Source organism: Protobothrops mucrosquamatus, unplaced genomic scaffold (genome assembly GCF_001527695.2).
Source record: "Protobothrops mucrosquamatus isolate PMUCROS unplaced genomic scaffold, P.Mucros_1.0 scaffold11, whole genome shotgun sequence".
In the NCBI taxonomy this organism is placed as follows: domain Eukaryota; kingdom Metazoa; phylum Chordata; class Lepidosauria; order Squamata; family Viperidae; genus Protobothrops; species Protobothrops mucrosquamatus.
The window spans coordinates 335,563-348,997 of NW_015386398.1; positions in this window are offsets into that span (position 1 = coordinate 335,563).

Consider the following 13,435-nt stretch of genomic DNA (forward strand, 5'->3'; position numbering starts at 1 on the left):
AATAATAATAATAATAATAGTAAAGTTGGAAGGGACCTTGAAGGTCATCTAGTCCAACCCCCTGCTCAGGCAGGAAACCCTATACCATTTCGGACAAATGGCTGTCCAGTCTCTTCTTAAAAACTTCCAGTGTTGGAGCATTCACCACTTCTGGAGGCAGGTTGTTCCACTGGTTAATTGTTCTCACTGTCAGGAAGTTATATAAGTTATAGGTTATATATGTTATATTTTATAACTAATATTATTGATTTTTATATTTATAAATTTATAAATAAATAAGTATATATATATATATATACACACACACACACACACACACACACACAAATTTATAAAATGTATTATATGTGTGAGTGTTCCTGCTTTTTGCTATTTATTTCTCTTCATCTTTGCTGGACGGAGCCATGGATAGAGTTAGAATTAGTGGTGGCACAGTGGCTAAAATCAATATTGCAGACTAATTGTGCCAACTGCCAGCAGTTTGATCCTGACTGGCTCAAGATTGATTTAGCCTTCCATCCTTTTGAAGTGGGTAAAATGAGGACCCAGATTGTTGGGGGCAATATGCTGAGTCTAAACTGCTTACAGAGGGTTGTAAAGCACTGTGAAGCAGTATGTAAGTCTAAGTGCTATTGCTATTTAAGATTAATTAACTTTATTGTCCAGTAGTGTCTGTAGGATGGTGGCTATGGCTGCACACAGCCTTGTTCCCCTTTAGTGCCAAATATATTAAAAGAACAAGGTTGGGACCACATGGTTGTGACTACCATCTTGACTTTTTGACTTCTCCTGATGATTGTTATGGCTGACTGTCATATGGAAGGATATAAAGAGGTTCTTTACTTCCAGCGCTCCTTGGTGTTTAAACTTATTCAGAGGCCCAAGAATGTCAGTAGAAACTAGAAACAAATGCCAGTTGCGGGTTTTATAATTCACTTTCAGAAGGCTGACTTTATATTAGCTAATATCCTGAGAAAGGCCAGGCCTAGTCAGGACTTGAATGAGACACCTCCAGCATGTAGCCTAGAAGACTAAGTGAGAACTCAGAAGACAAACTAATTCTGTTGCCAAGAAAATAAGTGGTTGTAACTAGGTTATCATCAAATAGAACCTGATTTATAAGTATGTTAATTTTCTGAACTAAAATAAAAGTCTATGGATGAACCCATAGGGCAGACATGTCAAACTCGCGACGTCACATGACATCGCGCGACGTATCGGAGCTTTTTTGCCATTGCCGGCAATGGGGTGGGCGCAGCTCTGGTATGATGAAACCGGCCCACGGGCCGGCAGTTTGATACCCCTGGCCATAGAGTAAAAGGCCGGAGGTTTCAGGTTTGTGCCCCAGATGCCCACTGTTCAAAAGCTGGAATTAAGGGTTTAAGAAATCCAGGGAAGCTAGCAGAGAACTTTTTCCACAGTGATCTATTTAATCTTAAAGAATAGGTAACAAATTTGAGCTAAGTCTCTTCTCTCCCTCTCCCCTTCCTCCTCCCCTCCTTTCTCTCTCCTCTTTCCCCTTTCCTTCCCTCAGGTCTGTTTTCTCTATACAAGGTCTGTGATTGTAAATCTTAGCGGGATTTTAATTTTTCTTGTAGATTTCAACTGGAAATTCTCTTCAGATGCTGCTCTTTGTGATCTTCATATTTATTTATTTTTAACTTCACCTTTGATGTTTACTTCAAATTAGAAAAAAGCTTTTTAAACCTTTTGTTGTGTGTGCAAACCTTGTGAAATTTGTGTACACCTTGTGATATTGATCTGTCTCCCAAAGGAGGAAGGGGAGACTGATTTGACATTTTTATCAGCTTTATTTTCCCTGCTAATTTACCAGGCAGGTTCACAGGCTTTGGGACCCCCATCTGTCTCACATATCAGGGTTAAAGGCAGGACATCTGATAACATCCCGTAGCAGCAGTAATTACCAATAGCTGCACCAAGTCAAGATGGCAGGGCCAGAGTATATAGAACCAATTGACTTCTAGGAATGGAGAATTAAGACCTCTAATCATCACCTTACACTACAGGGTCAGCCCTCTAGCTAAATCTTATCTCCCTCTCATACACATGATCTGTGGCTCCCCATCTTGTGAAATAGACTCTGGGTGGCTAACCCTAATAAGAAACACAATAAAACATTACAATGAACAAGAAAAACTAGATGCCTAATTCAACAATTTATATTTGTCCAGTTATTTGAAGTGCCTGGGGGAAAAGCCAATTCCTAACAACTTTCCAAAAGTTTAAGGCTGAGGGTGGTAGTGTTTCCAGATCTTAAAAAGAAGGGTGTTCCATAATCACAGTTCTTAACCACTTTCAGAATTTCCAGCAAACTTAACAATTTCTCTTTGGTATCACTGATTTTTGTCTTCATATTTTTCTACTTATTCAATAAATAGTGAAGCAAACCATAGCTTACCTGTGGAATGAACATAACCATCTCAGTTTGTTTTAATTGCGTATCTTTGTCACCATAATAAAAAGTCATAATTCAGTGGGCTTTAACCTTGTTATAAGCACAAATGTTTAGACCTAATTATGTCAGTCTGGGAGGCATATTATAGCAGCAATCTTTTAAATCAGTTAAGACCAAAGGCCCTCAGACCTTAATCCTCAATCGTTACATATTTACCCTGGTTTTGTTCATTGCCCTTCAAATTGTTTTGCCCTCAAGTCATTTGCAGACCATCTTTACTCAAATAAGCACACAATTTCCTTTAGCTCAGTATGTGTATGTACATAAATACATGTGAAAAGATGAAAGTATTTTGCTTGATATTTCTGTACTGATCTGAAAAAGGTACACGCGTGGGTTTGTGCGTGTATACATATATATAGTAGCTCATTTGATGCTGTATACTGATATTTTGAATCAAGAATCATGGTTTTGGAGAGCAACATTTGACCTATAGAAAGAATTCTGACTATGCTACAAAGATAGCAACCAAGATAGCGTTTGCCTTAATTTGTTTACCTACGTGAGGAACAGCATTATGCAGTTACAGACATGTGAGCTGGGCTATCTGGATCCTTGCACAAATAGATTAATGGCCCTGGGCAGCTTGGCATAATAACACAAAGCTTCATTGGTGCAGAGGTTTTTGCTTCTGGCCATAACAAAAAAAGTTGGCCTACGTGCTACCTAAATGAGGCACCTCAGTATCTTTCACTGGAAGATAAAAACAGAGCAAGACAACTTTTAATAGCTGGTGTGATATAAAGTACCAAACAGGGACTGGAGGGAGGGGATATAGCTTGGCATTCCTGCTCAGGCATGAATCTGAGTGGATGAACCCATATTCCTTTTCAACTTTCTTCTTAAATGCAGTTTTTAAGTTCCCTGGTAGGAAAATCTGAGCTTAAAATATAAATTTCTTTAAACTTGAACTTGTTAAAAAAGGAATAGTTCAAATATCCTGTTAAGTTATGGCTCATTTATCTATAGTTTGAATAAACTAGAGCTCTGCATCATAATGAACAATTAAGCCAGCTTACAAACCACTGTGGTGTTGTATATTGATCACACAACATAATAACCCAAACTGGCCCCATGATGGTTTGGCATAATGTGCAGATTCAATGTGGGAGTTCACAAAGATTTTGAATTGGACAACCATTTGTCTGAAATGGTATAAGGTCTCCTACTTGAGCAGGGGGTTGGACTAGAACAGTGGTTCTCAACCTTTTTAATGCCGCGACCCCAACCGGTCGTAAGTCGAGGACTAAACCGGTCGTAAGTTGAGGACTACCCAACCGGTCGTAAGTCGAGGACTTTCCCTGCCTGGGAGCGCCGCGCATACGTGGTTCCACCCCCTGCGCTGGCCGAGGCGTAGCTGGCAAGCGGCAGAGACGGAGCAGGCCGACCACCAGCTGGCCCAGCCCAAGGGAGGTAAGGCACCCGCCGGAAAAGGGGGGAAAAAATGGCGGACAAAAAAAATGGCGGACAGCCTTGCTTGGCGACCCTGTGAAATGGTCGATCGACCCCAAATGGGGTCCCGACCCACAGGTTGAGAACCACTGGACTAGAAGATCTCCAAGGTCCCTTCCCAACTGTGTTATTCTTCCAGTTATTTCTGTGTACATTTCTGCTGCCTTGGCTTCCAAGATACCAGTTCAGTTGCAGACCCACACAAATCAATAATTTCAAAATTGCAGAGTGCTTATTTATGCCACAAGCTAAATTCACTTGGGTTTCCAGATTGTAACTAATAAAGTGATTTAGGTAAGGAAGACTTTTTTGTGACCATGGAAGCAGAGAAAAATGCATCGGCTGAACAATAGTTGAATAAAATTGAATAATCAGATCTGTTCATCTTTTTTTGTCCCACATTTAGCCCCATATTTATCAACCAAAGTGCATATGAATATCCAAGCACTTCCATAAAATTTGCATCCAAACTCTTCACTGTTTGCATTTATACATATCTACCGTACATCTACATTGTTTTTATTAGTCTTTAATGCATATACAAACATTAGACAAGGATAGACAATTCAATTATAAATGCAGAAGTTCATATAAAACATGGTATCAAACAATCATCAAAAAATCAGTGTTTTGAAAAAAAAAAGCTATAAAAAGAAGTGCAAAGTTTCAAATCTCTTGGCAACAGAAAAGTTAATTTTGCCAATGTGAGCAACAATTTGTTGTATTAAGCATCACTTGCAGTCTCCTACATTTTTCCATGCACCCAGATAAAAATCTCTTTTATTTAGAAAGCTAAGATCCCTTAACGCAATTTGATCTCAAAACAAATACAGTTGATATTCTGGCAGTCTGGGGGCTGGTATGTACAGGCACAGTCACAAAGTGGACACAGGCGTGGAAAAGAGCAACTTCCTGGTTCCAATCCCTGTTGGGAAGAGAAAAATCATACGTTGTTAAGCCACAAAATGTTCTCCATCAAAATCTATTAATCCCTTCAAACTGAAGGCATGGAGCAATATTGCAGAGTGATTAGCATAAAACTGCTGGAATTGTGATCTGTGTTTAAAGAAGAGATAATAGGCAGCATCAAGAACATTGGTTGGAAGTCACTTTGAATGCTGAAATTCATTTTCTTTCAGAGTTTGTATCTAGCTGAAGACTGAGACAAATTGAACTTATATTTCTTCACTCAGGAACAGTCAATTAAATTCTATATTAATTTAATTGAGTGTTCCTGAGTGAAGAAATATAAGTAGTTCTCAATTTATGACTGGCTGCTTAGTGATTGTTCAAAGTTATGACAGACTTCCCCAGGGCTACTTATGACTTGGTTCCGAAGTTCCAATGGCCGTTTCTCCCCCCCCCCCCCCGTTATGTGATTGCATGTCACTCAGAAACCAGCTGACGTTACCGTTTGCAGCATCCTGCAGTCACATGAACATGTTTTAGGACATTTTTGCTGAAACTCGACATCTACTTCTGGCGTTCAGCAAAAATGGCCCATAGCAAACAATGGGTTTGCTTTACAACCATGGTATTTGCTTAACAACCGTCACAATAAAGTGTAAAATTGGGTTGGTCACATGGGTGTCCTGATTTACAACTATCATGACTTACAACTAAAATGGACCGGCACCACTGTAACTGAAAATTAAGGATTACCTGTATTCCATTCATTTTTAAGTATGACCTCATGGTTACTACTCCACTATGTATTGGCTTTATTTCTCAGTCATCTATGCTTTTCAGCTCAAAATTTAAAATATAATTTAAATCATTCAATTTATCAAATCTGCCTGTTACTCTTTGAGGAGAAAAACTCCAAAAATACTTTTTCTTGGCTTTGAGATGATATCACATGCTTAAAACAGACATTGTCTCTTGTCTGTTTTATTGAGAAGGGTTGTTTTTGATTTTTTAAAATCAATCATACTTTTAAAAGCTAACAAAAAGTGATGTTCGGTTAATTGGGCACATTTTATTAACCGATATAACTTTTCCTACAAACCTAGACATCCAGAAATTCTGATTTTTCTCCATGGCTAGAATCTTTGTTCTAGGAGACTGCTGTCTTTTTTAGTCAGAAATCTAGGGACATATTTATAGCATGACTGGTGGATGCTTAGATAATCTGGTTCCATCATAAAATGAAGGCCACTCAACAATACAGGTAGTGTCACTTAAAGATGAAAATTAGGAGAAGCAACCCTATCACGAAGTGATGCAGTCATAAAGGGCAATGCCATGTGGCCAAGACAACTTAAGTTGGAGCAGACTTCTCCAGCACTGCATGTGAGATGGAACGTATGCATATGTCGTTTGGGGACGGTTGCATAGGCGTCCCTTTTATATACGTCAATGAATTTTAATGTTCTGGTTAGGGGGTCCCCCAAACAGTAAAGCACAGAAGAGGAAGTTGGATCAACCAATCAGTACACAGGATGCGCACCTCAGCACAACGCGCAGTTGGGATTTGGGAGGTGTTTGCATTGGCGCATCTGCAGTTTTCTGCAACCTCCACTTACCCATCAACCCCTTTGTTATGTAGTAGGTGGCAACAGCTACGGGCAGTTGCGGGCAACTCTAAATGGGCAGTTGCAGCAGTCTCTCATCTGCTATCATTAGGTGAATCTTGTGCAGTTACAGCATCTTGTGGTGACATAGCTGCCATTTGCAATCTCCTGCCAGCTTCCTCATTGACTTTGCCTATCAGAAGCCAGCAGCGAAGGTTGCAACTGGCAATCACGTTACTGAAAGGTGCTACAATGTTGTAATTACGAATCAGTTGCCAAGTGCCTGAATCATAATCACATGACCACAGGACAATGCAATGGTTGCAACCAGGAGTACCTATTGCAAGTGCCCCTTCTTCAGCGCTGTTGTAACTTTGAAGGGTCGCTGAGTGGTCGTTCAATGAGGACTATCTGTGTAGCCAAATAACACTACTCCCCAGTCTAAATCCAACACCAACCTTGCCTTTTGAATATTGTCTTGACTCAAATCCAGAAAAAAAACAAAATGTTCAAGGTTTCAATTCTACTGACCCACAGCCATCTGGAATAATTTTGCAAAACTTAAAGGACACAATGTGTTTATTTTAGGTTGGACCAAAAATATATTTTCCTTTTCACAGACACCCCTTGCATTTGCTAAAGGCTGACGGTTTTCCCATAGGCATTCAACAGATTCTTAACAACTAATTATCTAAACCAGCTACCTTCTTACACTAGGAAAATAGGGCGTTGAGAAAACTCACATTAGCACAAGAACAGCAGTGATCTAGGCAACGGTTTGGAGTGGGAAGGGCACAGTCACATGATTCGGCACACGCCATACAGCATTCACACATAGTTGGCCAAGACCGCTTCTCACAGGAACAGCAATTGGCACAAAAACCTCTGGCCTGAGCAGCAGTATTAAAAAGCAAAACAAGATATAGCTTAATTACAAAATAATTACAAGCCATTCCACCTGTATTGATTCTCACTGGTCAAAGCTCCTATATAATTTATTTCTTAGATTTGCATATTGCAAGTACAGGTAGTCCTTGACTTATGACCACAATTGAGCCCAAAGTTTCTATTGCTAAGTGAGACAATTGAGTTTTGCCCCATTTTACGATCTTTCTTGCCACAGTAGTTAAGTGAATCACTGCAGTTGTTTAGTTGGTAACACAGTTCTTAAGTAAATCTGGCTTCCCCATTGACTTTTGTTTATCCAAAGGTCACAAAAGGTGATCACATGATCCCAGGACACTGCAACCTTCATGAATACGAACCAGTTGCCAAGCGTCTGAATTTTGAACACGTGGCCATGGGGACGCTGCAACGGTTGCTAGTGTGAAAAATGGTCATAAGCCATTCTTTTCAGTACCATTGTAACTTTGAACAGTCATTAAAGAAATGGTTGTAAGTCAAGGACTACTTGTAATCCATAAGTATCTAAACAGCAACAATGCATGTTGGCAATCTTTGGAGAAAAAGCTACGGTAAGACTAAGTAAGGTAATAGTGGAAAATAGATCTGACTACGGTATATGGAATAATCGTTGCAATCTGTGTAAATGAGAATCCAGTCAGGATTTCACAAGATTAGTGCCTAAATGAATTATTTTTGCTCATTTTCTAATGGAGAACTGTTCTCTTAATATACTGCTGAAACAACAGCAGCATTAATATGGAAAATAGTTTAAATCTTATTTATCCTGTCATCTCTAAATCCCCAACTGCTGACTATTGCTTCTCCCAGTTACCAGTAGGCACTGTCTGAGGACCAGGACCAGAATGAGGAGCAGCAGGTAGGAACCAACAACCAAGAAAACGATGGCAGGGAGGGGCAGGAACAAGGTGGCAGCAAAGGGGAGATCTGGTGGAGGATTCAGCGGTGGAGTCTGTAAGATGGAAAAAGTCAAAGGTAGGTTGACAGCAGGAGGGGTGAGGAGTAAGGAAGCATAAATGGAGTTGCATGCAAGACCACGTAGGTTCAATATCAATTTATTTATTTTTTATTTAATGTGTATTTCGCCTTTATTATTTTTATAAATAACTCAAGGTGGTGAATATATCTAGTACACCATCCTCCTCCTATTCTCTCCACAACAGCCCTATGACTGGGTTGAACTGAGAGAGGAACTAGCCCAAAGTCATCCAGCTAGCTTTCATGGCGAAGATGTGATTTGAACTCGTGGTCTTCTGCTTTCTAGCCTGCTGCCTTAATCACTAGACTAAATTGGCTTGTCTGGTAAACCTCAACTAAACGTTAACAAATCAAACAGCACCTACTGGAAGTCTTTATACCAAATGTACAGCTCCTCTAGTTATCAAAAGTTTAGAAGTCAGGTAATCTTTTAGATTAATGCTCCTGCTATACAGCAAATACAACCAAGTAACATATAGCATATACCATGACATGTTTACTTCATTTTGTGCTATATGTTACATATATGACAGTTATCAAATGCTTAAAACTGAGATTATTTCACAACAGTCAATGTTTAAAATATTTGGGTTTGAACTCTAGGCTTCTAAGATCTGTAAGTATATTTATGAAGTCCAGTACCATTCCAATGGAGAGCCAGGAGAGGGGAATTATTGAACAGCCTGCATAGAAGTCTAAGATGGATGCTGCACTTACTGCCATTCCTCAGTTGGGAAATGAGTCTGGAGGCTCCATAGATGTCAAAAAGTCTTAAGAGAAAGAGAATGTTGTCAATAAATTGCATCACATAAGCATAATGGAATTGATCAAAAACCAGTCAGGACTTAAACTAAGTTCCTGTTTCCATATAAATACATACATATACATACTTTTCAAGCAGCGTAAATTTAAAGCAAGCCAAGTCTTGTTCAAGAGCAGATCTTAGGCTCTCCTCTTTTTTTGTAACTTCTATATGCACCACAGATTTTCAGATCAGCTAATGAATTTGTAATGAAAATATAAATTATTTTTCAGATTGCAGGATGTGAATTCAATAGTTGTCTTTATTGGGCCATCTGCACAATCTGCACCCCAAATTGCTTCCCTGATTGCGAATATTACATAAAAAATTCTCAGCCTAGTAGAGAATTCAAACTTAGCCACTTTAAGCTATGTGGACTTCAACTCCCAGAATTCCTCAGCCAGTAAGGTAATTGCTGGCTGGGGAATTCTGGGAGTTGAAGTCTGTACATTCTTAAAATTGACAAGTTTGAAAAACACCGCGTTAGAAAGCAGGAAAGCATCCTTAATCCGACCTTCCTTTCTCAAGCTCCATAACTTGTTAAACCATTTCCCATTAGCATTCACCCTATGGATGTTGCTCATCTTCCAGCAAGTTGCTTAGTTAATATTTATAAGCATCGAGATTACAGTAGGCGTTTCGCGAACCAACCAATAACCCCGCAAGGGCTTCTATGAAGTCAACCAATGTCCGTTTTCACAGTTCTCGGGTTCTCCTCCCGCCAGGAATACTTCAGGTCAAATGCTTCCCGAATTTCTCTGGGTCGCTCCTTCGCTCGGCCTAACCTCACATGGTTGTTGTGGAGAAAAGGATCGAGTTAAAAAAAAACCCTGGGATCTTAAATCAAAATCGCGTTCCTCCGTCGCCAAGGGAACTAGTTCCACTCCAACGTTGTGGCAGGCTCCTACGGGTTCCCATCACGACCAAAATTCCTGAAGCCGTGTGGGCTCGCGGAAGAATCAAAGGAACCAGTAACGTCATCGAGAAATGCTTCCCGTATCAGTTCTGGGTCATCCGCCATCTGAAGCAGAAGCCCCCTCCTCCACGTTCTGGCAGAAATACGGCATCTGCCCCCCCCGAACTGACGTCATCGGGGAGAGGCAGGCGGAGGATTTTTCCATCGATATAATAAGGGGGGGGGACAATATTTCAATGTTTATGGGGAATCCAAACCTTTCCTATTCCATCAGCAGCAACTAAATTATACACTAATTTCATATATTGCTAATAGCCCAGGACAAAGGATTGTTGTTTCTTTCCTGTTTAATCTATACAGAGTTCATCGGCTCGTTTCTTTTACAAACCCACCCAGCAACAAGTCTGCTCTTCGGCGGGCCCTTCGATCATTATGGCAACCAATCATAAACCCAGAATGATGAGACGGGGTGGGAAAGATTCAAAAGACGTGTTCCAATTGGAAGTTCGTAGCGGCCTCCGGCGTCCGTTCTCCCACATGCCAGACCTGCGCATTTGCCTCGTTCTAAAGAAACGCTCCAGTTCTACGGTACTGCGCAAGCGCAAGCGCTCAGCGCTGGTGGATAGAAGATTCAGTCTTTCAAGGTGGAGGGAGAGCCACTGTCAAATTTCATTCTGTTTTCCACTTTTCCCGTTCTGTAGGCTTATACATGTAATTGTTCAAGCTACACCGGCCTTAACTTTTGCACTGTTGAGTCTCATGTTTAACCAGTCTATTATCACATACAGGATCGCTCTGCAGAATGAGATGGGCAGCATATAACTTTAGCATATTATCTTAAAATCATTATTTTTTACTACTTACATCAAGATTGTATCTAGCAAAATAAATAAATAAATCCAAAACCCTAACGTGGAAACCTTTTCCAATGTTTTTACGTATATGTGAAAGCTGTTTTTAAGGTAAAAATGGTTTCCTGCGTTTTGAAGGTTGCAAAGGTGCTTGCATTTGTTGGTAAAAGCCTCAAAAGTGCCTCTGACCACCATAGAAATCATGGGCTACCATGCTTTGCATAGTAAGAACTTTTATCTACTATGCAAGAGTTTTCTGAATGGTTGCATTATTGACTTGATAACTCATATATGGAAGGAAACTCTTAAATGGGTATAAATCAACAATCCAAGTACTTTTTTTTTTAAAGAAATTTTATTTTTTTCCATCATAAAAAACAATCATAAGTAAACACAATAACCAATCAAAAACCCCCCCACCCACCCCCGGACTTCCCAAACCTAATCCCAGGATAATATTCATATAAAAGTAAACAAATACTAATATCTCTAACTCCACAAAGTATCTTAATCTACAAGAAAGGATAGAAAGAGTAAACAAACTTAAAAAAATCTAGAAACCTAAATTATATTCTACCACTCTGTGTTTCTTTTGAATATAAACAATCCATCTTCTCCATATTGATAAAAATTGTTCGTTCGAATGATTCTTCAAATAAGCCGAAATCTTTGCCATTTCAGCAAGATACGAAACTTTCAATCTCCAGTCTCCCAATCCAAGTACATTTTGAATAATATGTTTAGTATTAAATATTTAATATTTACTTTGTATTATCTATCAACATTAATATCCTTAAATATCATATTTGATTATTTGCTTTATTGATTTTATTGACGTTTGATGATTGCGAGCCGCCCTGAATGGTGGAGGCATGCAAGTTTAAGCCATTATTATTATTAACTTATCCTATACAAAGGGAAAGTCGGTTTATCTTCCAGATGGCCTGTTAAATCATCCTCTGTGCCCAGAAGAAGCAAAAAAGAAAGTTAAGGGAAATAAATGGGGTGGCGACCCCACTTCTCTTAAGACACCTGATCCAGTGTGACTTTTAACTCTTCCTTTTCTGTCTCTACCTTAAGAGCGGCTACCATGTTACGCATGCGCAAAAAGCGCCTTCCCGCCTGCTCTCGTTGCGGCACCTTTATCGTTGCTATGGGAACGGCAAACTTCCAAGGTGGCGGCCACAGGGTATTCCGGGGACTCGAGAGAGGCTCGTGGCAGGTGGGCGGGAGGGTAGAGAGGAGCGGGCTTTTCATTGGCCAGCATGTTTAAGGGCCCCTGAAGATGCTCCGCAGGAATTCAAATATGCCAATCATCACTCGTTAATTAGCCCCCTAGCTGGCGGAAGCGGGGAGGAGGCGGGGCTCACGATGCAAATTTATTCAGTCTGAAGGGAGGAGAGATGCTCTCCCCGGTCCTTAAAAGCCATTAAGCACTGGCACATCTGGCTATGACGTCACTGAAGGAAAGTGTTTAGCTCGTTGCGTTGCATTACCGGTACTTTTCTGGAAGACTGCATTCCTTGAAGCATGATTCCGACTTTAGCAAACAAATGTATTTATCTATTCTAAGAGGGTTCAACTTTTCTATAATTTTTGTGTTTTCTATGTAGCATAGTAGACTAATATATTAACCATTTATTTATTAAAACAATGTTGTTAAAGGTTACAGATATGAAGATAAATAATTCAAACGAAGAAAAACCTAAAGGGTAAAGAAAAAATGCAGAGATAGAAAAAAATAAAGTAAAAAATAAAAGATATATAAAAATGACTCCCCCTCCAGATAAGTAGAAACAGTGACAGCAAACTAATACTTTTTCTTTTGTTTCAATTTTAAAAATGATCTCATATCTCATTTCTTATCAATATCAAATTATAAAAACTCAATTTTTATATTAGAAATATAAACTTATTTTAACTTTAGTCATATGAATCCATTCTGTATTCCAAATTATCCCTTCCTCTAGAACGAAAAGCAGAAGAAATCACTCCCCATTTATACACAGATCTTTAAAGCCTTATCATTCAGCCCTGGTCATTAATAGGAAACAAACCACAACACATATATTTTAACCCTGGTCAAATAAATTCACTTATCTTCCATTTATTTTTTAAAAACATAATCTTTAAGCCCTATCAAATGATATCCCACAAATTGATTTCTTATCACTTTCTCTATCTCCTTTCAGGAACAGCTTCAGTAGTTCAACACATCCTGTTTATAAAACCAAATAAGGCTTTCAAAATCATTCTTCTGGTTTGTTATTTGTATATCCTCTTTAATTACTAAGACATTAGCTGGTTTCAAATGTAAACCCATTATAGCATCCCTTTAAATATCAGTCTTGTTGTTCATCATAAATCCATTTTCAAACCCACAGCATCTTTTTCCATATTTATTTTCAATCAGCCCCAATCTTTGTTAGTAAAATCTGTCCTTCTATACCCTCTGATAAATCCATTTTTATTGTATCAGACAATCTTATAACCAATTTCTGAGTACGTTGTTCCCAAACAAAC